The sequence below is a fragment of the Dendropsophus ebraccatus genome, chromosome 5, assembly GCF_027789765.1.
Source record: "Dendropsophus ebraccatus isolate aDenEbr1 chromosome 5, aDenEbr1.pat, whole genome shotgun sequence".
NCBI classification, from domain to species: Eukaryota; Metazoa; Chordata; class Amphibia; order Anura; family Hylidae; genus Dendropsophus; species Dendropsophus ebraccatus.
In genome coordinates this window covers 36865560-36890819 of record NC_091458.1, presented here as the reverse complement: position 1 = coordinate 36890819, position 25260 = coordinate 36865560, and the positions used below count along the sequence as shown (strand labels likewise).

The 25260-nt window shown below is 41.8% G+C and overlaps 1 long non-coding RNA gene across 1 annotated transcript in view; it reads left to right on the top strand.

The window, feature by feature from the left end:
* Nucleotides 1-12821, top strand: part of LOC138792445 (uncharacterized) — a 29485-nt gene extending 16664 nt beyond the window's left edge. The window contains exon 3 of the long non-coding RNA XR_011363142.1: nucleotides 12709-12821. This is a non-coding gene — a long non-coding RNA (uncharacterized lncRNA). The remainder of the gene's footprint in view (nucleotides 1-12708) is intronic.
* Nucleotides 12822-25260: the final 12439 nt, after the last annotated feature.

Sequence of the window (25260 nt, the reverse complement as noted above, 5' to 3'; positions counted from 1 at the left end):
AAATGACTGCTTCAAGTATCCTTCATGTTAGGATATGCACAATACATGAGATGATGTATTCACAGAGAAATGAATTTGGGATTTGGATATCATTGGTTGGCCCTGGTTTGTCATGTCCTGAGCTCCACAGAGGGTTGGGCATTGATTTACAGGGTAACCACCTACAGTTGGCGCTATAGAGGCAGTTTTTTTTCCCCGTAGAGAAGAACTTTTTTGCAGATTGCTGTAAACGCTACCGACCAGACGGATCCGTGTGCAAGGAGATCTAACAATTGCAAATACACATGGCATCTGACGCAGCCAAACAGACTCTACTATAAACTGATGGGAAGCAACGACTCTAAGACGAGTGTCTCTGTTCTGGTTGCGAAAAGAAAATACTTGTTTGGCCCACCAAAATATCTGATCAGTTTATGGTTTACAGAGTTTTCCCCCATTTTATAAAATAATGGCACGTTGATAGAATATTTCTGTGTGTGTGTGTGTGTGTGGGGGGGGGGGGGGTGTCTGTCCCTTGGAGCCCCACCTATCATCGACTAAAGGGCAAAAACATTTCTTTATTGTTAAAACTGAAGCTGGCAACAATTGTCTCTGTTCTTTGTGTAGAACTCTTCTATTGAAGTGAACAGGAGCCAAGGCTGCAGTACATAGGGAATAGAGCCAATTGCCAATTCTAGTGCGGGCACCGAACAGCTAGAAAGAAGGGTAGCAAGGTGTTGGCACCCCACTGATCAACTATTGATAACCTATCCTGGGCAACCTTTTTAACAAAGCTCTTAAAGGAGAAGTCTGGCCATAACAATTTGTTGTCAGGCGGCAAGGGCAGGGGAGAAAATAAGCATGATTGATTTCTTACCTCTTCCCGTGCCCACGATACTCTGCCTGATCGACCTCGGGACTCCCACCGGAAGGTATTTTTCCCCGAGCTGTGATGACATCTTGACTCAGGGGAAATACCCGACCTGGCTTATGAACAACCAGCTCAGTTCATCAGTGACTGGGATGGCATCCCACCCCAGTTATTGACTGGCTGAGCAGGCCGTCAATCAGTCGGGTCAGGAAATCATTAGCACAGGAGATCCCGGAGCCCAGCAGGAATCCCAGGGCCAGTCAGATGGCGGATCGTGGGCACAAGGAGAGGTAAGTTAGTGCCATTTGTTGTTTTCCCCCTGTGCCCTTCCATTTAAAAAACAAACGAACCCTGAGATTGAAATTCTCCTTTAACTTGCAAATCAACAGTGAGCACTTTTTTTTTATACAGGAAGCAGAAAACTCTCTTCTTTTGAGCCAACGCTCAACCATCTTATTCCCACCAGTCCACTGGTTTCTCACTACTAAAATTCCCAGACCAAAGGGTAGCCACTACTCCCTCCTACCAATACTGTGGTGCAGGTCTCTAAAATGCCAAAAGGAGCTCAAAATCAGGGAACCATAATTACCACTTGTCAGCGGCTCTAATAGAGTATGGCAGTGTTGCTGCATACTGTTGTTTGCCGGACCACTAAACTATGTGCCGAAAGGTGCACAAACAGTGCGGGTCACAATATAACATTGTGCAATACAATAAACATCACATACACAACACGTACACATGGCATAAGCACAATAAACATATTCTTAAAGTTGTATACCTATAGTCTTCCATTAACTTCCCTTACAAAGTTATTACAGCTCTCTCTATTTACATAATATAGCACCTATGGACATAGTTTTCTACTGCACCACCATGTGTCTGGGGCATGTGTCTGACATTGTATGGGGCAGTATATGGCGGCACAGGGAGTGCAGACCAGTAGGATGGAGCTGCCATGTCCATGAGGCTTTCATGTGGAGTTTTAGATGTTTAATGAACTCTTAAGTGTTAGGTAACTACTGTATATTGTGCTCTCTCTAAAGGAATCTGAGAATTTCAGATGTGTGATGATAACCTATTCAGAAAGCTGTCAAATCTCCAATGTGTGCTTGAATAAATAAAACGCTGCATTTACCAGCTAAGACGTTCTAACAGAAAAATACATGACGGTAAACATAAAAGAAGCGGAGCCATTAAAATACACAATAAAGTGATTTCTAATCTACTTTAAAGCACGCCTGTCACTTATACAGACCCATCTCTTTTATTCATTGAAATGTGGAGTTTGCCTGTAAATACATATCAAAACACGTTTCTATTAAAGTGACACCTGATGATCGAAAAACTTCAATATTTATATAGATTAGATTGGCCAGGTATGTGATCCTATAATCCTTTGGCACAGGGATGTTGGTAATAAACATTAGTAGTATTGTAATGCGCAAAATCCGCCCTAAGATCAACAAGGTTCCTTTAAGACAGAAGATTGTATACTGGTATTTGGCTGGGTTCACTGGGCTTTGCAATCTGTTTTTTTTTTTTTTATCCATTTAAAAAAAACAACAACAAAAAACAGATGCATTTGTGTGCATCCGTTTTGATTCATTCTTCCATTGACTTCCATCATAAAAAAAACAAAGGATCAAAATGCATCCTTTTCTTTTTTAACGTACACAAAAACATAGCTGAGATTATTTTTGTGTACATTAAAAAAAACATGCGTTTTGAACAGTTTTTTTTTTTTTATAATGGAAGTAAATGGAAAAATGGTTGCACACAAATGCATCCTTTTCTCCATCTCCATTTTTTTTTTTTTTTTCGCAAAAACGAATGAAAGAAACGGATTTCAAAAACTTAGTATTAACCCAGCCTTAAAGGGAATATGTCATCAATATGTCATATTAGAAAATGATCCTGAAATCCTGCTGTTTTCATTCTCGCCACTAGGAATAAAACTTCCTGTTCTGTACAGATAATTTCCCAGTGGTGCCCTTCTTATCATTACAGACAGTATTACAGTGATAGGTGACACCAGTGTATAAATAAGAGAGGTGCACAAAATAGCTGCTTCTCACAACTTAACCCCCCCCTCCAAGCTTTGTAACATGACCTCTTTAAAGGTTGCTGAGCATGCCCAGAAATTAAACTGAGTTTGTATGCTCTCTGTGTGTTTGCGTTGGTTTCCTCTGGGTACTTAACCTAAAACATACAGATAGGTGGATTTAGATTGTGAGTAGGGATGGTCTGAACCCGCCGAGGTTTGGGTTCGGCTGAACCCGAACGCTCGGCATCGGATTCCCGCTGTCTGCCCGCTCTGTGCAGCGGGCGGATACAGCGGGAGGACCGCCTGGAAAACTGGGATACAGCCTATGGCTATGGCTGTATCCCAGTTTTCCAGGCGTTCCTCCCGCTGGATTCACCCGCTGCACGGAGCGGGCAGACAGCGGGAATCATTGCGGATGGTTCGGGTTCGTACGAACCCCGTACGAACTCGGTTCGGACCATACCTAATTGTGAGCTCTAATGGGGACCGGGGCAAACTACGTAAAGTTGGCAAACTATGTAAAGTGCGGAATCAGTTGGCACTAGAGATGAGCGAACCGGGTTCGGGTTCAAGTCGATTCTAAACCGAACGTTCGGTATTTGATTAGCTGGGGCTGCTGAACTTGGATAAAGCTCTAAGGTTGTCTGGAAAACATGGATACAGCCAATGACTATATCCATGATTTCCACATAGCCTTAGGGCTTTATCCAACTTCAGCAGCCACCGCTAATCAAATGCCGAATGATCGGGTTCAGATCGACTGGAGCATGCTCGAGGTTCGCTCATCTCTAGTTGGCACCATTGAAATAAACACAGTATTATTATTAAAAAAAATTATTATGGGCACCAGCAGTGTAACAGACACTCTGTGTATGGTGAAAGAATTAAAAAAAATTTTTTGTGTTTTTTTTTAAATGAAGAAATAGACAGATAACACAAAGGTAACAATTTAATGTACGCCCATTGTACCACTCATGCCTGGTATCAGTTTTACCATGATTCTTGGCTGCAAGCTTGCCTTTAATAAAAAAAAAAAAGTGGAGCTGCCCTCACCTGGTGCCCTCCAGCGCTCAGCCTGGCACAAGTACACAGCAGTACAGATCATGTAGCCTAGGCCTGTGGATGTGGAGGTCTTTATCAGAGGATTTAGAGGATCTAAAGTTCTTTATCAAGGGATTTGGAGTTCTTTAGCAGAAAAACAGATCAATGACTTCTATATAGATATATTAACAAGTAGACCTGAAAAAAAACATGATGATAAATGGGGAAGATTCAGAAGATCAAATTCAAAGCACCTTAAAATGTGGGAGTAGAAGCTCCTGAGTCATGGAGGAGCTCACAGAATGAACATTGCAACATGGCGCTCTGTGGCAGATGATCATGCATTGCGCTGTTCTTCCATTTGATTATAGTGGCCTATTCAAGTTGCCTCTATTCTGTTGCGGTCACGCCTGTTGCACCAGCAGGGCACGTACAGTAACAGAAAACTCTACCTGACTCTGCAATCCTTGTTCTATGCAGCAGTTCTAATGGCTTATTAGGATGGCTGTATAAACCCTGCTAGTGCTCCCACTCTTTGACTGAGTGTAGGCGGGCACAGTACTGTATTACCTATGTTCTCCATATTTCTGCTTCATTGTGTATCTCTGAATTAGAACGTACAAAAAACAAAATGTAAACCCAGCCTCATAGCCAGAATGGCACAAAGTCTGCTGTTTTCATATCAGAAATGGCAAAAAAAAATCTACAGGTGTTGTCTATTTCATTAAAATGATCTTTTAATTTCAAGGAGCAGTATCAGGCGGGGGCCTAAAGCATCCATGCCCTAGGCCTGCACTGCAGCGAGAATAAAGACAATGTTCCTCTGAAATAAAAGATAGTTTTTATGAAATGGACACCAGGAGCTAGTTTGACCCAGGGACCACACACGTATTGACCACGACAACACAATGGTACTGTCAGAGTAGGGAACTGGAAGACAAAAGACAGGTGCAGCCCTGACACTGGCACCCAACCCGCCGTCCCTGCCTATTTGCCTCAACTGTCCTTAGTGGCAGTGAACAACTGATCGACAGTCCCTAACTTGTATTGTATAAGTGAACACTGAACGAAGACAGACAAAAACACAATGAAACAGGTTCATAAGTCCGGGTCAAACACAAGGGTGTCGAGGGCCTACATATCCATGTTAATCCACAGATTCATAGTACCCAAGTCTTTGCACAGTCAGTATTCTTCACTGAAACTATGAAATTTGTAAAAAAAAAAAAAAAATGCTAGACTTTATATCCTCTACAGTCCAGTCCCAAATAATCATTAACATAGGAATGAGATCTCCCATTTAGCTGGTGATTTGTGACATGAAATTTTGACAGTTTTTTTATCAACCTAATTTCCCCATGGCTCAAGCTATTTCCTGCCACACTCCCCTCAGGGCACGACTAGAGGGCACAGAGGAAAGCACTTCACCTACTGCCCTCAATTAATTTAGACCAGGATACAGTCACATATCTGCATCATCGGGCATAATGTAAATGAACCCATCTTCACGCTTGGTAGTGTTTTATTAACAAATGATATGGGGCTCGAAAACATGCATTCACTTAAACCCAATGACTAGATTACTAATTTCTCTTTACATTTAGTATTCTACTATGCAAATCATATTCTAATGGAGAGGGTCTCTTTGATATAAAAAAATATATGCAGCATCTGTTGTCAGCCATGGCCCCACCGTTTGTTCCATTCTCTCTATTACACTTACACGCAATGCTGTAACTGCATGCGTGGTGGCCATAGCAGCTATATGGCCCAGAGGCTGACACAGCCTATTTGGTAAAAGTATTATTAACTCCTCTTTACACAGCAGACTGCTAGACATATTCCATGTTATCCCCCCCCCCCCCCCCCCCGCCAAGTCTGTTAGTCCACTAGGGGTATCACTATCTGCGGATGAGTAAACCTTTCTGAATTTCTTTTTATCTGGATTCCCTTAAACAGGCTATTAAATTTGATTTGGATTTGATGGCTGATTCAGATTCATACAGCAGCAGGGACTCTTGTCAAAAAATATAGTAGAAGCCCCTGTTACTGTACACTGAGTGGCTTACATTGTATGCCTCACTGCTTAGATATGACCTCTGTTTGTGCGAACTGTATACAACCACCTCCAAGAATTGGACAGACCATCTTCAATAATATGGGACTCACTACCCCGAAACATCCCAATCTCATCCACCATCAAGACCTTTAAAAGCAACCTGAAAACCCATTTCTTTACCTCTAGGTGGCCACTGGGCTAGGCATACAGTGTATAATGCATATAATTTACGACACAGTTTATGGGATCAGGGACTGTCGCCATTTCACAGAAGCCCCTGCTCCTCCACATACTTTCTGTGGCACCCTATGCTTATACCATGGAAAGTATGAATGGAAAGAGCAAGGAAGCTGAGGTCCTTGCTCCTTTACATTCATCAAGTAGCAAAGCATTCACTGTATACTTTGCCGATCATTTGCAAACCATAAAGCATTACAGCTTATTCCCAGACAGACCAGCAAAAAAAACTGAGTGGCAAGGCATACAGGATATGCCCCACCATTCAGTGAACAGGAGCAGGTACTCTTGTCTTTGACAGATGTCCCTGCTCCAGTACTTAATTTGCATTCATCACTTACTCCTAAAATACTCTATGTAAATAGGCAGAACCTGTAGAAAGTTGGCATAGTGAATATGTGCTGCAGTGTCTGCACTGCTCTGCATCATGGACCCCGCCAGCTGTCATCTTCTCCTGTCACAGACAGGTGGGATTTAGCCACCTGTGCGTACCAATATCCATCTAAAAGCCATATTTGTGCCTTGAAACGTTGTTCCTACTTGTAGGACAACATGCACTGTGATTGGTCTACTATTTGTGTAGAAGAGCAGATACATAATACTTCTATCCATCCTTTATGCTGCTGCTCAAGTAGCTATACTCGTCTATATTACAAAATGGCCACCTGCATAGTCCACCTCTTTAACTGGGTCACTCTTGGATTTTCATGTGTGTTGCCAGAATTACTCAATGGCTAGGTTGAAACATAGGGGCAAATTTATCAAGGACTTTGCGCCTATTTTTTGGTGAATAATTGTATTTTTTACCCATTTTGGTCTATTTCTATTAAGTTCTATTTATGAACCAGTATTCGGCAAATAATTTTCAGATGCCACTTTTTTAATCTGCCTGTTTTGAGTATTCACCCAAAAGTTTGCATAATCCAAGATTAGCATCCAATTTATCATTTGCGACTTTTTAAAAAGTCGCACAAACAAGTGCCGGCCTACGTCTGATCAGTGCTAGGTGAATATGTGCAATATTGCGACTTTTTGTGCGACTTTTTACTTAGATACATTTTGCTACATTTTAATTAATCAGTTACAAGATTATGGAACAAAATACACACCAATCCTCATTAGAATAGTCAGACAAATTAGACTCCTTAGTAAATCTACACCAGTGTCTTTTTTTGGCTGTTTAACGTCAGCCCAAATAATGTCCATTATTTTGCAATGTCGTCCGTGTTTCCAAAATAATGGACTTTATTTGACCTCAAAATAACAGACTTCCAAAAAGACGGATGTCAAACAGCCAAGAAAAGACAGTGTGTGAACCTAGCCGATGGCTGACACTGAAACTTCATGTGGCCAACTGAATAAAGTTCAATTTCCCTATGGCATCTCTGCAAGCCGCCTGGTTAAATGCATTTTCTTGGGGGGGGGGGGGTCTCTATTTAAAGTGACTTTTAAAAACCTAAAAGTTTAAACTTTTTAAAAAGGTCATTTATTGCAGAGTGGCTCTTGGTGCTAAGCTAACATTTACACACCCGGATGCACTTTTTAAGCCCACAGCTTTTTGGCTTAGTCACATAAGGCAATTAGAGTCAAATGAATAAACTGTTTCATGTCATTGATGGAACGACAAACTGGTTTTGTAAAGGTCACATCATCAAAGAGACAATGTCAGACTCCGAGGACGTTAATTAAATTATTACATAGGACGGCATGTATTCCAAAAGTTCATTTTCTAAGATAATTTTCCATTCAGAGAACGACTACATCATGCTGTACAAATGAGTATTAACCTCAGCTTCATCTACCACAGTTCTTTCTAATTTAGGTTTCATGTCTGTTTACACAGTCATAGACCTTGGCTGGCATTATCATACTGTGAGTTTAGCATTTTGTGCCAGCTCAATACTCTCTGTGGCTGCTAAGGTTGTTATGTAATGTTAAACTTATGGTCCATGCAAGGATACATCATTCCACACAGTTGGACCGGCACACTAGAGAATTAGAGTATCCTCTGTTGGGTCTAGGCTTGGACACGATGGTGGACCCAAAGGTCCAGCTGGAAAGAACTCTGTGTGGAACTGACTCCAGATATGACTGTTAGCTACCATCTGGATAACCCTTGCCCATTGGAGTAAATAGACATCATAGGGGTCCCCTGCTATAACACAATGAGCAGGGGATCGCTGCAAAAGGAAGCTTATCCTATGGATGACTCAATGCAGTATAGCATTGTTTGCCCATTCCCTTGGATTACTCTATTGTACAATAATGTACTCATAGATCCCAAAGGTACGGCAGAAGAGAAACCATTTATGGCTTACTCTGGAGTCATTTATGTGCAACTAAGGGTCCACTTCTTAGGTTAATTTACCAATAGCCTATTAGATTCAATTGAGTATAAGTCCTGTGTGTGCAACTATAACAATCATTTTATTGTAATTAATGAGATTTTCCAGGCACTTAGCAGGACAGGCTGCCAATGTCTGATTGGCGTGGTGCCAACACTTTACTTCTCTGTGCTTATCAGCTACTAGACACAGCTCAGGAAGGCCTTGGTCTGTTCCCTGCCTAGTGATTGCACAGAGTTACTGCAGCGCAGCTCCTATTCACTTTAATAGCAGGTGTGCTACAGTCACCCAACACCACTTCTGCACAATGTAAGGAGCCAATTGCCAATGGACATCCATTGTGTATGTGCCAGAGCCATGGTTCTACCAAACTGCTGATTGGCAGGGGTGCTGGGTGTCTTGACCCCACTCATCAGACATTGATGGCCTATACTATATATAGCCCATTAAAAGTGGACATACACATTATCTGTACAGATTTTGGGTGCATGCTCAGAATAAAATGGGGAGTCCGAAGAATCAGATTCTGATGCTACCTTTCTATATGACCTATCAGTGCGTATAGACAGTGGTTGTCCGTCCTTTGCTTTACCCTCTATGAGTTGAGCTCAAAAGTTTACATACCCTGGCAGAATTTTTGCTTTCTTGTCCCTTTTTCAGAGAATATGAATGATGAAACGCAAAAGCTTTTCTTCCACTCATGGTTAGTGGTTGGGTGAAGCCATTTATTGTCAGACTACTGTGTTTTCTCTTTTTTTAATCATAATGACAACAAAAAACATTCAAATGACCCTGACCAAAAGTTTACATACACCAGTTCTTAATATCGTGTATTGCCCCCTCTAACATCAATGACAGTTTGAAGTCTTTTGTGGTAGTTGTGGATGAGGCTCTTTATTTTCTCAGATGGTAAAGCTGCCCATTCTTCTTGGCAAAAAGCCTTCAGTTCCTGTAAATTTCTGGGCTGTCTTGCATGAACTGGGTGCTTGCGATTTCCCCAGAGTGGCTCAATGATATTGAGGTTTAGGAGACTGAGATGGCCACTCCAGAACCTTCACTTTGTTCTGCTGTAGACAATGACAGCTTGACTAAGCCTTGTGTTTTGGATCATTGTCACTGGAGGCTTTTTGCCAAAAAGAATAGGCAGCTTTACCATTTGAGAAAAAATAAAGAACTTCCTCCACAACTACCACAAAAGACTTCAAGCTGTCATTGATTTTAGAGGGGGCAATACATGGTATTAAGAACTGGGATATGTAAACTTTTGATCAAAGTCATTTAGATTTATTTGGTTGTCATTCAGATTTAAAAAGATAAAACTCAGTAATTTGACACAAAATGGCTTCACCCAACCACTAACCATGAGTGGGAAAAAAGTTTTTGTGTTATCATTTATATTCTCTGAAAAAAGGAGAAGAAAGCAAAAAATTCTGCTGGGGTACGTAAACTTTTGAGCACCACTGTATTACATGGCCAGGTCACCAGGCGCTACCATATCAGCTGCAGGGAGCTTAGCTCCGGAATAAGAGACTGTATTACTGACAAGAAGTTATCACTTTATTGATTTGCAGTGATGTGTGGACGAATGTCTCCTAATTTTGAATGACTAATATTTTCAGTCGTAGAAACAACTCACAGTCTATTATATTGATTAAAACCATCTACAAAAATTATAGTAAAATACTGTTTATGGTTTCATAATACTCAACAGCATATTAAACGTCAGGAAAGAGAGCTGTGGATAGAGCAGGCAATGTTCTCAGTAATCTTTCTTAATTCCTAAAGGTCGATATCAGTGTCTGCAGGAGGCGCGTGGAGAAATGTTAAGTAACCTTACCGATCTTGTATCTCCTAGAAAACTTGTGATTCTAATCTAGATGCTCAGGTCTGATTATTAACACATAGCCACAGAGGACACTTGAAAGTAAACGAGAAAATAAAGATATTGTAAGTCTCGAACGATGTGTAAACGGAAAAGAAAGGAGACATAATAACTCGATAGGTTCCTTTAAGGCCACGGAAAGAAAGTGTCCAGAATCCTTGTAGAATAAAATTAAGTCTCCTATGTATAACATGGAAATTATCATTACCATCATCCCTGAAAGAGAAGAATCCAGCTTAAGAACTCGAGTTCCCTGCAAAACATCAGTGTCGTCTTACCAGGAGGTCAGTTATAATCAGCATCATGAAGATAAAAGAAGGTCTGACAGCTTCAAAGATTGTTACTACTTGCAAACAGGAATAGTATAAAAACACTGAAATTCAGAGGCATCTATAAAACAAGTTTACCAACATGCCTCCAGATGCTTGGTCTGCCACTGGTACAAAATGTTATAGAATTGGAATAGGGGGTATTGGCAGGCAGGCAATATTTGGTTGCTGTCTGCTTATTAAACCAATGGTTACCACTATCCACTTAAATGGGTTATACTTATAAAAAAAAATGGCTGCTTTATTTCAGAAACGGCACCACTCCTGATTTCAGTTTGGATGTGGGTTTTTCAGCTCAGTTCTATTGAAGTCAATGGAGCTGAATTGTAGTAGCACACACAACCTGAGGGCACGGTTGGCACTGTTTTTGCAAGAACATGACTTTGTTTTTGGATAGCCTCTTTGGGTCAGTTCACACTGAGGAATCGTCTCCGATATTTCAAGTGGAATCCCCGTCGTGGACTCTGCCTGCCTCAGCACTTCAATATGAGATATAGAGTGAGATATAGAGTGGCTCCGCTCTCCGCTTAAAGAATTGGCAAGTCAATTCTTTGACGGAGAGGCGCAGAGAACAGAGGTGCCCTATACCTTACATTGAGGCTCTGAGGCAGGCGGAATTCTGAGCAGAGTCTGCAATGGGAATTCCGCTCTGAATGTTGGCGCAGATTCCTCAGTGTGAACTGACCTTTAAGTTGGGGCTTTTTGGGTCTGGTCCTGTGACATGGGGGTTGCAGGGCCGTTCCATGGCCCCCCTTCCCTGCACGTGCACGCTTTGCGGGGGTGGTGGTCACTGACCGACACGGTGTGGAGTTAGCGTAGGGACCCGTGTGAACCAGAGGACCTGCACGTTGGTACACGGGGCTAATATGGCTTGATCAAATCATATACAGACACTCTGGTATTGATTTTTAATATAGGTCAAGCGGCATTAGTATCAGCCATAGATGTGATGTGCAGCCGTTCCTTTCTCTCCAGTTTCCGTGACATTTAAGTCAACTGTACCTTTTTTTTTGCTTTAGTGCTCACCATATTTAGGCTTCAGTAATGATATGAACTCCACACCTTGCTCCAATATGCCCTGTTCTGAGGTTCCTGGGATTTGTTCAGTTGTCTAGTACCTGGATATGCAGGCATCAATCCACTTTCAGACTGTAGTTTGCACTTAGGTATGTTCCAGTATATATAGACTGCAGGTCTTTAAAAATTTGTAATGGATAAACAGGAGAGCACTACCCTCGGGTCTTTTATCCTATGAAGCATTTTTTATGAATGAGGTTTACAAAACTTTACAATTAGAGATGAGAGAAACGGTTCAACGTGAATCAATTTTATCTAAACTTGAGTTTTTGGGGAATTTGTTTCAGGTGAATTGTATACAGGAGCGGGGACTTCTATACAGAGTGACAAGGCATACACTGTAATCCTCACCGTTTAGTTCACATTCATTGGGCCAGGAAGTAAATGTCTACAGTACCTAGGGGTAGGTGGTAAACCAATTTCTACTTACTGCATCTGCTGGGCCAGGCACTATGCAAGTCTCACAAGGTGAAGGGGCCTCACCTCAACACAGTGTACAAGAGAAGGGGCGCCTGTTAAAATACAAGAGTCCCTGCTCCTGTACAAATTGTTTGAATTAAAATAAATTTGAGAGTTGATGTCTATGAACCATCCCAAAATTCCAGGAGATTCTCTCATCTATATTTACAATTGAGCTACTGCTCCTTATACTATCACTGTATACCATATATAACAAACAACACACTGCATACGTATAGTTTGTCCCTGAACCTTCTTCATGTTTTCCCATAGCAGTCACTTATATTCCTCCAATAGATCCAAGCCCAATATATGTGTTAGATTGTGAAATCCTACCATTCCATAGCTTGATGCTTCCTTCCCCTTTTGTCACACTTACAAGATAAGAGCAGATGGCGGCACTCCAAGTCACTGGGATCCTCTCCTCTGCGGCTACAGTCAGTGCCTCTCAATATGGAATTACAAGAACTCTACTAGACTGTTCAGCACCATGGACAGGGAACACTCAGCCTGTGAATAGTTTCAGGTTAGTATTATAGATAATCCGTATTCACTGCACGGATTGTTAATGAGATCATTTGTATTTTATAATTAAATTCATCTTATTACGGCACAGCTCTATCATCTGTGACACGGATGAATAAATACCAGCTCCTTTTATGTATATCAAGCAATAACTATAGTGATTGATCACAGTAACAGGCTCGGCATTAAAAAGTATGTTCACAGGTTGTGTTGCAGTTTAGCCCCAATCACATGGAGAAGAGGTCTAATATCCAAGAAAGCCTATAGACAAGAATGGCGCTGTTCAGTCAATTACTTTAAAATCACCACCTTCTTTTATTTTTTTTTTAAAAAAAGGATGGGATAAGTCTTACTGCTCACTTTCTGACTTAGGCCAGGTTCACACTACGAATAACACCGGCTGTTCTGTGACCCTGCCAGGTCACTGAAGATCATCCTGGCCGGTACTGCAGTACCATCTGGATTATCTTCATTTCTGCTGAATTCGGATTCAGGCGCACCCGTGTGCCCCCGCATCCCGATTAACCGCTGCACACAATGGAGCTCCATTGTGTGAACTGACATGTCTGTGCAGCTGCTATTCAATGAATAGCGGCCGCAAAAACTGACATGTCAGTTTTTCATGCGGCTGGATGGAATCCCGGCTATACACATAGTATACGCTCCAGTCGGGATTCCATTAATTCAAATGCACTATATCTTTTGCATAAATCACCCCTGTTGTTGCAAATTGCAACAACGGTTGTGATTTATGTAAAACATACATTGTGTGAACATAGTCTTATACCGAAAATGAATAGTTATAAACTATTTTGCACATTTTCAAAAAGTGAAGCTTTAATGTAATAGAAGAAGCTAGGAATAGAAACAGTGTAAAGAATAACAAGTGTTCTTGTCAGATCGGCAATGAATGCATCACACTAAAATTATCCTTCAAACTGTATTCATTTATGAATGCATTAGCAGTGCTAAAAGATTCCTTGAACTTAGCTCCTAGTAAGCGCAGCACTAGGAATCAGCCTGCCATGGCCACCAGACTAACAGCGAGGGGGTCTAGCAGTGAATCAGAGAACGTATAGTAATATGGGCTCTGGCTTGGAATCCAGTCTAGTGCTTGACTTAGGGCCCTATTACATGGAGCGATAATCTGTAGAATCAGGACGATTCGGCAGATCATTGTTCCGTGTAAGAAAGACAATGATCAACTGAGTACAATGATCATAGGCTGATCGTGTCTTTTGGTCCGGACCTAAAAATCATCATCCGCCAGTGGCGCATCACTATTTCACATAGCGATGTGCAGCCAATGGCTGATGAATCTGTAAAGAAAATAATAAATATTGTTAGTTACCTCTTCATGCTCTCTGGTGTCTTCCTGGGTTATTCGCACTCCCCGCAGCTGCCAATACAAGTGCAGAGTTGGTCTCTGAAGTGATGGGCTGCTCAGCCAATCACTGGCTGGGACAGGACCGCCACGGCCAGTCATTTGCAGAGCAGCCTGTCACTTCAGACATCGGCTCTGAAGTTGTACCAGCAGGGAGTAGCCAGGAAGACACTGGGGAGCATGGAGAGATAACCAACACAGTATTATTTTACTATATACAGCAAGGGCTGCACGGTAATTGGGCCATGTAATATGGCCCTTAGTCTACAAGCTCTGTATACTGCATTCATCTTGTGAATTTGCTTTATTGGCTTCTGACTCATTTGACTGTGTACCTGTTTACCCCTAAATCTGCTGATTCTGTCTATAAAACTCTTCTGGTTCTAGTTATTAGACTTGAACTTGATAACCCCCTTGCCTAATGATTCTAGCTTCATGTGCTCTCCAGGCCCTTAATCTATGACCTGTAGATTACCTTTTTGATCAAAAGCATTATTGGTTACTGAGTTTTTCTAGTTGACCGATCCCTCCCAGGTTCCCTGGGTTTATTTGCAGCCTTTTGACTCATTCCAGTATTCAGTGGATGCAATCTGCAGACGCAACCTGGCAGCAAAGTCCATTTGGTATTACGTAAGGCTTTGGTGAAGTCTATTAACCAAAGTTACGTTGAAGACAACCAACAGAGTATCATTACCAGAGCACTGTACAATGATATCTTATTCTTAAAAGGAATATTCTGGGTCCAGTAAGTAAACTTTAACCTTCGTAGTGAATCCACATCAAAACCCACAGCTAAATTCACAAGAACTATCCTTGACATGTTTTTTTTTAACGTGGGACCAATTCTTGCGGAGAAGGAGAATGCCATAAAGACAGTGTGGAAATGTATGGGTCATTCATGCTTCACTTGGAATTCTGGGAAGTGGCATATGTAAAGCAGCTTACTCTACCTTTTGAGGTAGCTTTCCCTTAGTTAGTGTTTATCCTATAAGTAGAATTAGAACATGACCAGGGATTTACTAAACCAAGCAAGAATTCAAGTCACCATATTTCACATGGCATCAGGGGACTATTTAAATGGGTAATAATTGTTCAAAACAGACAACCCTTTAAGCAGTTGGAGCTTTGTATATTAGCGTCCCACCCAGACGACAGATTTAGGATGTAAATTTGCCAGCTCTGACGATACATTTAAAAAAAAAAATCTTATTTCAAGTAGTGTTAGTAATGTAGGTGAACCTTGTCTGAACAGTAACTACACCTAGAGGGATGACCTACCAGCCACCCTTATGATAAGGACTATTAATAAAAACTGGAAAATGGAAATATCAAACTTTAGTGTCAGACTCTTCTAGTGAACAAATTAGAAATAGAAGCCTCAGGAGCTACAATTCTTCAGAGACTTGAGGTACAGATAATAGAAATAGTATTCAGTTTACTAGAGCACTTTTAGAAGTGTTCAAATGATCAGAAATGACCACTAGTTGCATGTGTAATAGACTATGTTAGCTAGACATGACTGTCAATTGGCGGTAATTGTTACCATCCATCGGAGTGTGCATAAGTAACCAGTTACTAACCTTGTTAGAGATAGAGAGACATGGGATGTATAATCATATGTAAAAAAAAAAACAAAAAAAAAAATATATATATATATATATATATATATATATATATATATTATGCACACTCAACTCCAAACTCACACTCAACTCCAGCCAAATGTGCATGTGTTCTTTATAAGGGAAAGGCACATCTGGACAAGCCTTGCTGTCTTTCATGAGAACATAAGGATCTTGCATGTTGAAAATCAAATCAGGACAACGTAAAATATGTATAACAGATGATCAAATAGTCCCACCAAAATCAGTGGCTCTGGTGAAAATTCTTTATACGTGTACAGCCAACTGAGGTAAAGGCAAAAAAGGATGGCAGAGAAGGGTACAATTGGGAAGCACGTAAAGTTGCTGTGCTATAATGATGGACATGGGTACTACCATAATGGGTGCTCCAACTTTCCCGTGATGACAGATGTTGGGAGGGAAGAATGGGGCACATTGGATTTCAGCTGCTAGATGGGTTTATTTCCCACACCCAATTTAGAACAACTGTATGATTTACCAAGCTGGGCATGGATCTCGTGTACAGTAGGAAAAATTGTTTGCTAAGCCTCGCTTCCTTGGTTGTACATTACTCCACTTACCATTCACTGGCTGAACTTGGAAGAGGTCATTAGGAAGTAAACTCCTTCAAGACATGCAGTCAAAGGGATACTACTGTAGTTCTCCATAACAAGAGTTTGTCATAAAGTCATGTGAAGAAATTCTGTGAAGAATAGATATACAAAATAGCTCTCACACCACTTAGGCAAATGGTCTCCCTTCAACCTTGCCTAAGTAGTATGAGAGCTGTTTAGCATATCATTTCTTGCCAGAATTCCCAGTGGAGCAGGAATGACCTTTGAAGGGAAACCATCAGCAGGTTAGACAAATCTAACCTATTGATATGTCCCTATTTCACAGAAGACGCAGAGGATGAAGGTATGTCTCTTACCTTCATCCTCAGCACCGTTCCCACCACTTAGCCATTAGTCTATGGTCCGGTCGGACTGTTAGACGCACTGGGGGCCGTTAGGAGCACTTCCCTTAGCACTGCTTTTAGAACTTAGATGGTTTCGCATGACTGTAGACTTTTAGTTGGCGTACATCTGGTGAATACAGTCCATGCCCCTTTCCAAACCACGTCCTTTTTACCACGACCCCTTTTTTCCTAGACTCTAGTTCTGGTCTATGGCAGCAACATCCAGGCGGAGACTGAGTAAGGAGTGACTCCATAGCTCTCTCCACAGAAGTCAATGGAAGTTATAGAAACAGCTTCTTCTCCATTCCCCTGATCTAGAAGACGTGTTAACCTCTTTAATCCCATTTGAAACTAATTTACAACCCCTTTAAACACTGGAATTGGTGTATAATAGATTGTAGGTGAAGTTACGTTTCAGACGAAAGAATAATATAATAAATGTGTCATATAAAACATCTCCATATAAAAGACGCGCTCGGTAACGCTGTACGTTACAGTAGCTTTACGACAAGCAGTAATGTGAGATACAGTTCAATTGCTTTGAACTAATGGGAAGAAGTTAAAGGGTTAGTCTGGTATCATGGGTCTACATAATACTGGTCTATAGCTCGGAAAACGGATTTATTTCACCCATAAAAGCCAATCAGTGGTGCCGATGCCGTCTAACGTGATATACTATTCTGTTGGCTGCACAATAATCATCTTTCTCTAAAATAATCTCCTGCCTGCTTTTTCATGATATGATTCACACTGTGAATGTCAGAGGCAGCTCCATAAACATTAAGTGACAGGGGGAAAGTACGGCCGAGAGATAAGTGCTTCAAAGCCTAGCTACCTTTCAGATAGGAGGGAAGGGCGGGTAACGGATCTATTAAGACACGGGTCTCATTAAATGTCACAAAAGTCTCTCCAGGTTTAACCCCGTCACATGGATTCACATTGCGGTTAAGGAGGATATGAAAAATATGCATATGAATAATGAGACTGATCCAGAACAAATACTGCCAGGAATGTGCATGGACATGTATCGTGGAGCTATAAGGTGGGGCACGGACGCCAACCATATAGCCGCATTATGACTCCCAGTATATAGAGAAGGGTGCCTGCCTTGTGCAACACTGTATGTAATTCTTTACCCACTTACAAAGGTAGACTACTAACCTTCATTACTGCAGGTGTAATATGTTTTAGTTCTATTTCATGTAGTCTATTCATTGTGATGTGACTCACTTTCATAATAGAGGATATTGTAAAAGCTACGGTTCACAAGCGACCCAAAGGTCCCAAAGGTTTGATGGGTTCTGTAGAGAACACTTTTAAGGAAACTCTTTGTATCATGGAAAGGATTAATAATGAAAGGTGACACTGCTAAAAAACAACACATAAACAACACAATATAACTCCAAGTCAATCGTACCTTTATGAAACCACCATGTCCAGTTAGGCCATGTGCACACACAGTAAGAGACCGCGACTTGGCTGGGTCACGGAACGGCCGATCTCTGAAAAAATCATCCCGGCCGGCCGATGATCTTTCAGGCCGCAGAGTTCTGATGCGGGCGCATCCGTGCACGCCCGCATCAAAACTCCCCACAGCACACTATGGAGCATGCACTGACATGGGTTTCTGCGGCCTCAGAAAACTGACATATCAGTTCTTTGCAGCGCCGCGAGGAATCCCGGCCGGAGCGTATACTATGTGTATGCGCTCCGGCCGGGATCCCATAGAAGAATAGGCAACGTACAGTATCTTTTCGCAAGAAGTGCGGCCATTGTTGTTGATTTAGATAACGGCCGTACTTTTACAAAAATATATGTTGTGTGAACATAGCCTTATGAAGCAACACTGATGGTGAATCCATTTCTCCTGTTTTTGTGCAAATGGAACAATTAACAGGTAGAAATGATCAGCAAATAACAGGACAACCCCTATAAAGGAGAAATTCTGCAGGTGAGGACCACAGACTATTTCTCTGGTCTCATCCCTTTTGTCTGTTATTTGGTCACTTTTGGATTTTCTCATTGCTCTCACCCATATAGGTAACATGAGGTGGTGTCTACAACCCTCAGAAGGTGCTCAGGTAGTGCAGCTCATCCAGGATGCCACATCCACATAAGACAGGTTCAGGTCATTCACCATAGAATAATAGTCACAGTTATCATGCTCTACACAATAACCTCAGCACAGGTCACAGATCCTGCCTACAAAACTGCCCCATAGAAGTTTATAGGGTCTGCTCCAATAAGGGGTTGTGTGAGATTTAAAGAAAAAAAAAAAAAGCTTCTTTAAAGCAAATGTAGCATTAGATACATGCTTTGGGATTTTTCCCATAATGGATCGGCAGGATGCTGGTGGTGCCTTACTGTTCCCTTGAACGACGCCCCAGTGTGAAGATCTTCCTCTCCCTCTGTGACCTGCCTCCATTAGAACCAATGGAGCCACGTCACAGAGGGGAGATCGTCACAATGGGGGCCAACAGGCCTGCCTCCAGTGCTCCGTGCCAGGCCAGAGCGGGGGAACAGACCTGCGCCGTGCGCAGAAACAGGGAAGTGATGCAAAAAAAAAAAAAAAAAGGATTGCACCACCGGCATCACCATGCCAGCGCTGGTCCATTAAGGTAAAGATCCCAAAGCGATATACCTGATGCTACATTTGCTTTAAGTCTTATTATGTAGTGTAGGTGGTTTCTGGTACTACAGCATGACCATACTGAGTGAAGCTGAGCTGTAATACCAGACACAACCAGACAGGAGAGGCGCTGTTTTGTTTTTCTCGGTTTTCCTCATCTCAAAAATTTAAGAAAAAAAATGTTCTAAGGCAAATGCTACATTGGTTTTGCTGAGGTTTGTCTCCACCACATAATAATCCGTTATTTCCAGTCTTGTCTGCGGCTATGCGTCTATCTGTAATTGCCATTAGTGCCACCCACTCCACATTGTTGCTGCTGAATTATTGAACAGTCTTTTGCTCTTGGTAATTTAAAATGCATGCTGCATTATTGAATGACACACACGGTGCACATTTAGCAACCCAGAGAACCAGGATGACACAAATCCATGGACTTTTCTGTCATTATCTTCTGCCAGTAACAGGTTGCAGAGAAATTAAGTGCAAGAATTTTTTTTTAGAATTCCATTAACAGTGATGGAACCTTGTGGTGTATTAGAACTGAAGAAAAGAGCTTAGTATATGTCTCTGGGTGTTTCTATTTGCTGACAAATAAGTGCACAGTTTTGGGAATTACTTGGCTTGGCAATTGGTGCAATACAGATTTGTTAAGGTTTCGGCTAATTCAGTGTCATGGTGGTCTTCAAATATTGATAATGTTTCACATTAAGGGATTATGCAGGATTAGAAAAAGCACAGCTACAGCTATCCTGTCCCCAGGTTGTGTGTGGTATTAAAATTCAGCTCTATTCACTTCAATAGAACTGAGGTGCAAAACCCACACCCAAACTGAGGACTAGAGTTTCTGGAGGAAATCAGTAATGTTTTTCTAAGCCTGAATAACTCCTTTAAGTTTCTGTCTAAAATACTACACCCTCAGGGAACCCATTGACGTTAATGGGGGTTGTTGGAGAAGTATCTCTCTGAGAAGTATCTCAAAGTTTGTTTTACGCCATCCTTCTGGACAGCTGTTATTTTGAGGCCAAAAGTTGGGCATCTTTTGGCATAAAAATGATGTTGGTTCAAAAGGACGCCGAAAAACAAACTATAAACATAGCCTTAAAGTGAATCTCTAGTTTTGAACACCTGATTTCTTATGGTCGAATAATATTTGTAGAGTTCAATATATTCTATATAATGTGTGTAGCTTTATATTCCTGATACACAGATGTTCTAAAAACCTTACATATCCCAAAATTTGTTATAAAAATGAAACCACTATCAGGGTATTGACATACTTATACTTGTAGAATGCATCAAGGTAAATATTTCTGCAAAAACATTTGTTTAGCAAGTTTGCCTTTCACCAAAGTTTCCGACCACCACTGGCTGGTGTATATATAGCTATAGTATAAATATTTATATATATATTATACATTGCATTTATACACTATGGGGAGGATTTACAAAGCGTACGCCAGAGGTGTACGCCAGGAAGTGGGGGGAAGATTCGCTCCTTCTGCCCGGTGTACGCCTCCCGTACGCCTGCTCGCCCGATGGGCGGGCTGGTGGAGCTTTTGGGGGCGTGATAAGGTGGGGAGTAGGCGTGGCCTCCTCCCGTGCCTTATCTATCATGATTTACGCCTGGAAGCAGGTGTAGATTTTGTATGCCAGGCGTAGATTTGGGCGCAGATTAGCGCCTCTTAGTGTATCCTGCCGGGGGAAAGGGGGGGGGGCCTAATATAAGACCGGCGTAGTTGTACGCCGGTCTTCGCAAATCCCCCACTATATCTCTACACATCCACACTATAGCTTTATATCTTTCCGACTGACCACTGCTTTTAAAGCAGAGTGGTGGTCTGTAACCTAGACAACAAGCTGTCAACAATGGAAGGTAAAGAGCAGCATATCAGGAAAAGCAAAAATATATAACTTGATGTGTTAGTTGATATTGGAATACCCCTTTAAGAGGTAACTTTTTCTACTTAATTTTTGTATACAGCAGATAGGCCCCTAAAGTTTTTTTTTAAACCATCCATTGAAAAATGAACCCATCCTTTAAATACAACCCCCGACACTCAAATACAGATCTCTACCAGGCCAGTGTAGTCCTGTGATCAGCACACTTACAGACTCCCCCCTTTTATAGGATATTTTATCTTTTGAAGCTTTTCAGACGGCGCTCTGGGCAGCAGGCTATACCTCAGCCCCACATCGGCCTCAACGGGGTCAGGAATCAATGATAGAAAATGATTCTCCTTCTAGTGAAAATTAAAGTGTCTGGTTACCTTAACATAACATTGGTGTTACGTTCTTGACATATAGGCTTTAAAATTCCCTCAGCTCATGAAAAATGAATCTGGTTAGAGTAGATGATTGCTGGTTGGGACTTGTCAATGTAACATGCATACAGCTTTCTGACTATGGGACTGGGGGATGAAAGAGACACAGAAGAGGTTCTTCCAGCTGTGAAAAACTGTGCGGTAAAGAAGAGAGATGGATGTTTTTGAGAGCTGCCATAAAGCAATGATAAAGTTCAAATCCAGAGCACGATACTCAACATATCAGCAATAGCAGGGGGTACAATGTATGGGCACAACGCAACTTCTGTCTCATGTAATCAGAATAGATAGAATTGTTGAAGAACTGTTTGTACTGTATTTCCATGGGTTCCAGTTATTTGTTATGGACTTTGGAGTGTCGGATGTATTTATTAAATTAGCATCTTTGCCGGAAAGCTAAGTTTTCTTGCTAGTGGATATTTTCATGTAAGATGTAACCTCATCTGGTTCCTATAGTCCATGCTTGCAGAGTGGTTGCGGTCCTAGCCGCTCCGCTACTGAATGCCCAATTCAGTCCATAGAAGCCCTCTCTCTTCCAGACCCGGGCTCCATGCCTGCCTTCCTAGATTTAAAGGGCCATTGTGCACTTAGGGCCCTATTACACGGAACGTTAATCGGCTGAATCGGTCCTATCCGGCCAATTATTGTTCCGTGTAATAAACACAACTATCATCAGCTGATCATTGATATAGGTTTGGACCTATAATTGTCGGGCACCAACCGTGCATCGCTACGTGTAATAGCGGTGCGCGGCCGGCGGCTGACAATTTGCAAAGTGCATACATTACCTATCCAAGGTCCAGGGCTCCTCTTGCGCTCTGCTTCTCCCCGGGTCCCGCGTGCTGCGGCTTCAGAGCGGCCTGTCTTAGCTGACAGGCCGCTCAGCCAATCACTGGTCAGTACCGCCATGGCCAGCGATTGTCTGAGCGGCTTGTCAGCTAAGACAGGCCGCTCTGAAGCTGCAGTGCATGGGACCCAGAGAGAAGTGGACCGCAAGAGGAGCCCTGGACCTTGGATAGGTAATATATGCAGTTTAAGGCTGGGTTCACGCTACGTATATTTCAGTCAGTATTGTGGTCCTCATATTGCAACCAAAACCAGGAGTGGATTAAAAACACAGAAAGGATCTGTTCACACAATGCTGAAATTGAGTGGATGGCCGCCATATAACAGTAAATAACGGCCATTATTTCACTACAACAGCCATTGTTTTAAAATAACAGCAAATATTTGCCATTAAATGACGGCCATCCACTCAATTTCAACATTGTGTGAACAGATCCTTTCTGTGTTTTCAATCCACTCCTGGTTTTGGTTGCAATATGAGGACCACAATACTGACTGAAATATACGTAGTGTGAACCCAGCCTAAACAAGGGCTGCAAGGACATCTTTAACGATGTCCATGCAGCCCTTGTTAAACGATTATCGGGCCCAGTAAACGAGTGCTGATCTAGCAGATCGGCGCTCGTTTACAGTTATTGTCGGGCTCCCATTGGCCCGTGTAATATTACCCTTAATTATTATTCCTCCACCTATCCTGTTTTTCCTGCACCTATTTAGGTCAGATGTGCCTATTTTTTTATTGCCAGAGCCTTATTGTTTCCTAAAAAAGGTGTGTACCTGTGTCTGACATCCTGAACCGTGCCTCATGACACACTTGCCTGTCTGTCCCCTTCTATACTGTTTGCCTCTCCTGTTGCTGACCTGGATTGTCTGACCTGTATCTGAGCTGCCTGCCCAAATATGCAGACCCGCTGACTACGCCGCTGCCTCAGCCCTGGTACCTCTCTCATTCTCCTGTTGATAACCCAGCCTATTGTACATACTTGCCTGTTTCTCCACACTAGCACTGTCCAGTTCTTAATACCATGCTCGTAGACTGACCTGATGTCCTCTGGCAGTACAAGTCCAGCTTCTGCATCCTGCAGCGGGATTAAGGGGGGAAACCTAAAGGGCACTTGGACTCCACTTCTGGGTGTTTGCCAAAGTAAAATCGGTTCACTAGCACAATGGAAGAATGGTAGCAGATCCAGCTCCTTTAAAACCACATCTTCTTTATTGACATATAATGATAAAACAGGCAATAACACCTTTAAAGTCTGTACCAGACTAACACATTTCTAGTAATGTTTCCCATTTACATAAATGGGACAAAGCTTCTATCTAGTGTTGCCTATGTACATAGGGCTTGCTGTAAAGCATTTCTCTAAATGCTGGTAAAAAAAATAAAAAATAAATAAAAGCTCAGGCAAGATGGCTGCCCCTATATTAAAGGGGTTATCCAGCGCTACAAAAACATGGCCACTTTCCCCCTACTGTTGTCTCCAGATTGGGTGGGGTTTAGAAACTCTGTTCCATTGAAGTAAATGGAGCTTAATTGCAAACTTCACCTGAACTGGAGACAACAGTAGGGGGAAAAGTGGCCATGTTTTTGTAGCGCTGGATAACCCCTTTAATGTACAGGAAATTAAATTTTAAAAAATTACAATCAGAAAATATTAGAGAAAAAGAACATATTTTAGTATTTGGCTCTTATATAAAAAAATAAAAAAAAATAAAAAAAAAAGCCAGTAAAAAAAAAAATCTTTGCATACACAGTGGTGTATTCTTTTCAGTGTGACACAGTGCTCTCTGCTGCCATCTCTGTCCATGTCAGTAACTGTCCAGAGCAGTAGAAAATCTTCATAAAAAACCTCTCCTGCTTTGCAGACTGGAAAGAATACACCACTTCCTGCAGGCTATACAACAGCTGATAAGTACTGGAAGACCAATTTTTTTTTTTTTTTTTTCAAATAAAAGTAAATTACAAATCTCTGGCACTTTCTGTCACCAGTTTATTTGAAAGAAAAAATGTGTTGGTGAACAACCCCTGTAACTGTTCATATACACTGTACACATGCCTATATACACAGTGCCACTGTCTCATTGCATCTTGGCTCGGTAATGAGGGCCATTCAATCTATTTTCTCCTACAGCCTGCCCAGTAACATATCAACAACAATGCCTTAACTAGATCTGATGTTACCCTGCAACACGTCTCGACTCTGCAGAACATTAAATCTAGGTGGATGTTTAGAAACTCAAGGAAAGTCAACTCTATTAGAAGGAAAGACGTCTTCCCGGGATTCTAGCCGGATCAAAGCGTTTTCACGGCCAAGTTCAAGCCAACCTAAATTACTTTATTGATCCAAATAAGGGTTCGAAATTAGCATCAGGTCCTTCTCCTGATTCCTGCTCTTCATCAATATTTGAATAGTCAAAGAATTTAACCGGTAGGAGCTTCCGAACCTCCAGCGAGCTGTCAGGCAGGGATGACATAAACAACCATATGAGATTTCAGCAGCCATCAAGACCCATCACCTCCTCCGAATATTATCTGAAGACGTTTGCTGTGAGAAGGTCAGGCTTCATTTTAAATGTAAAATATCCCAATGTGAAAGACTACACGTCTACTGTGTGATGTTCCAGGGAGGAAGTCCGGGCAACAAGCAG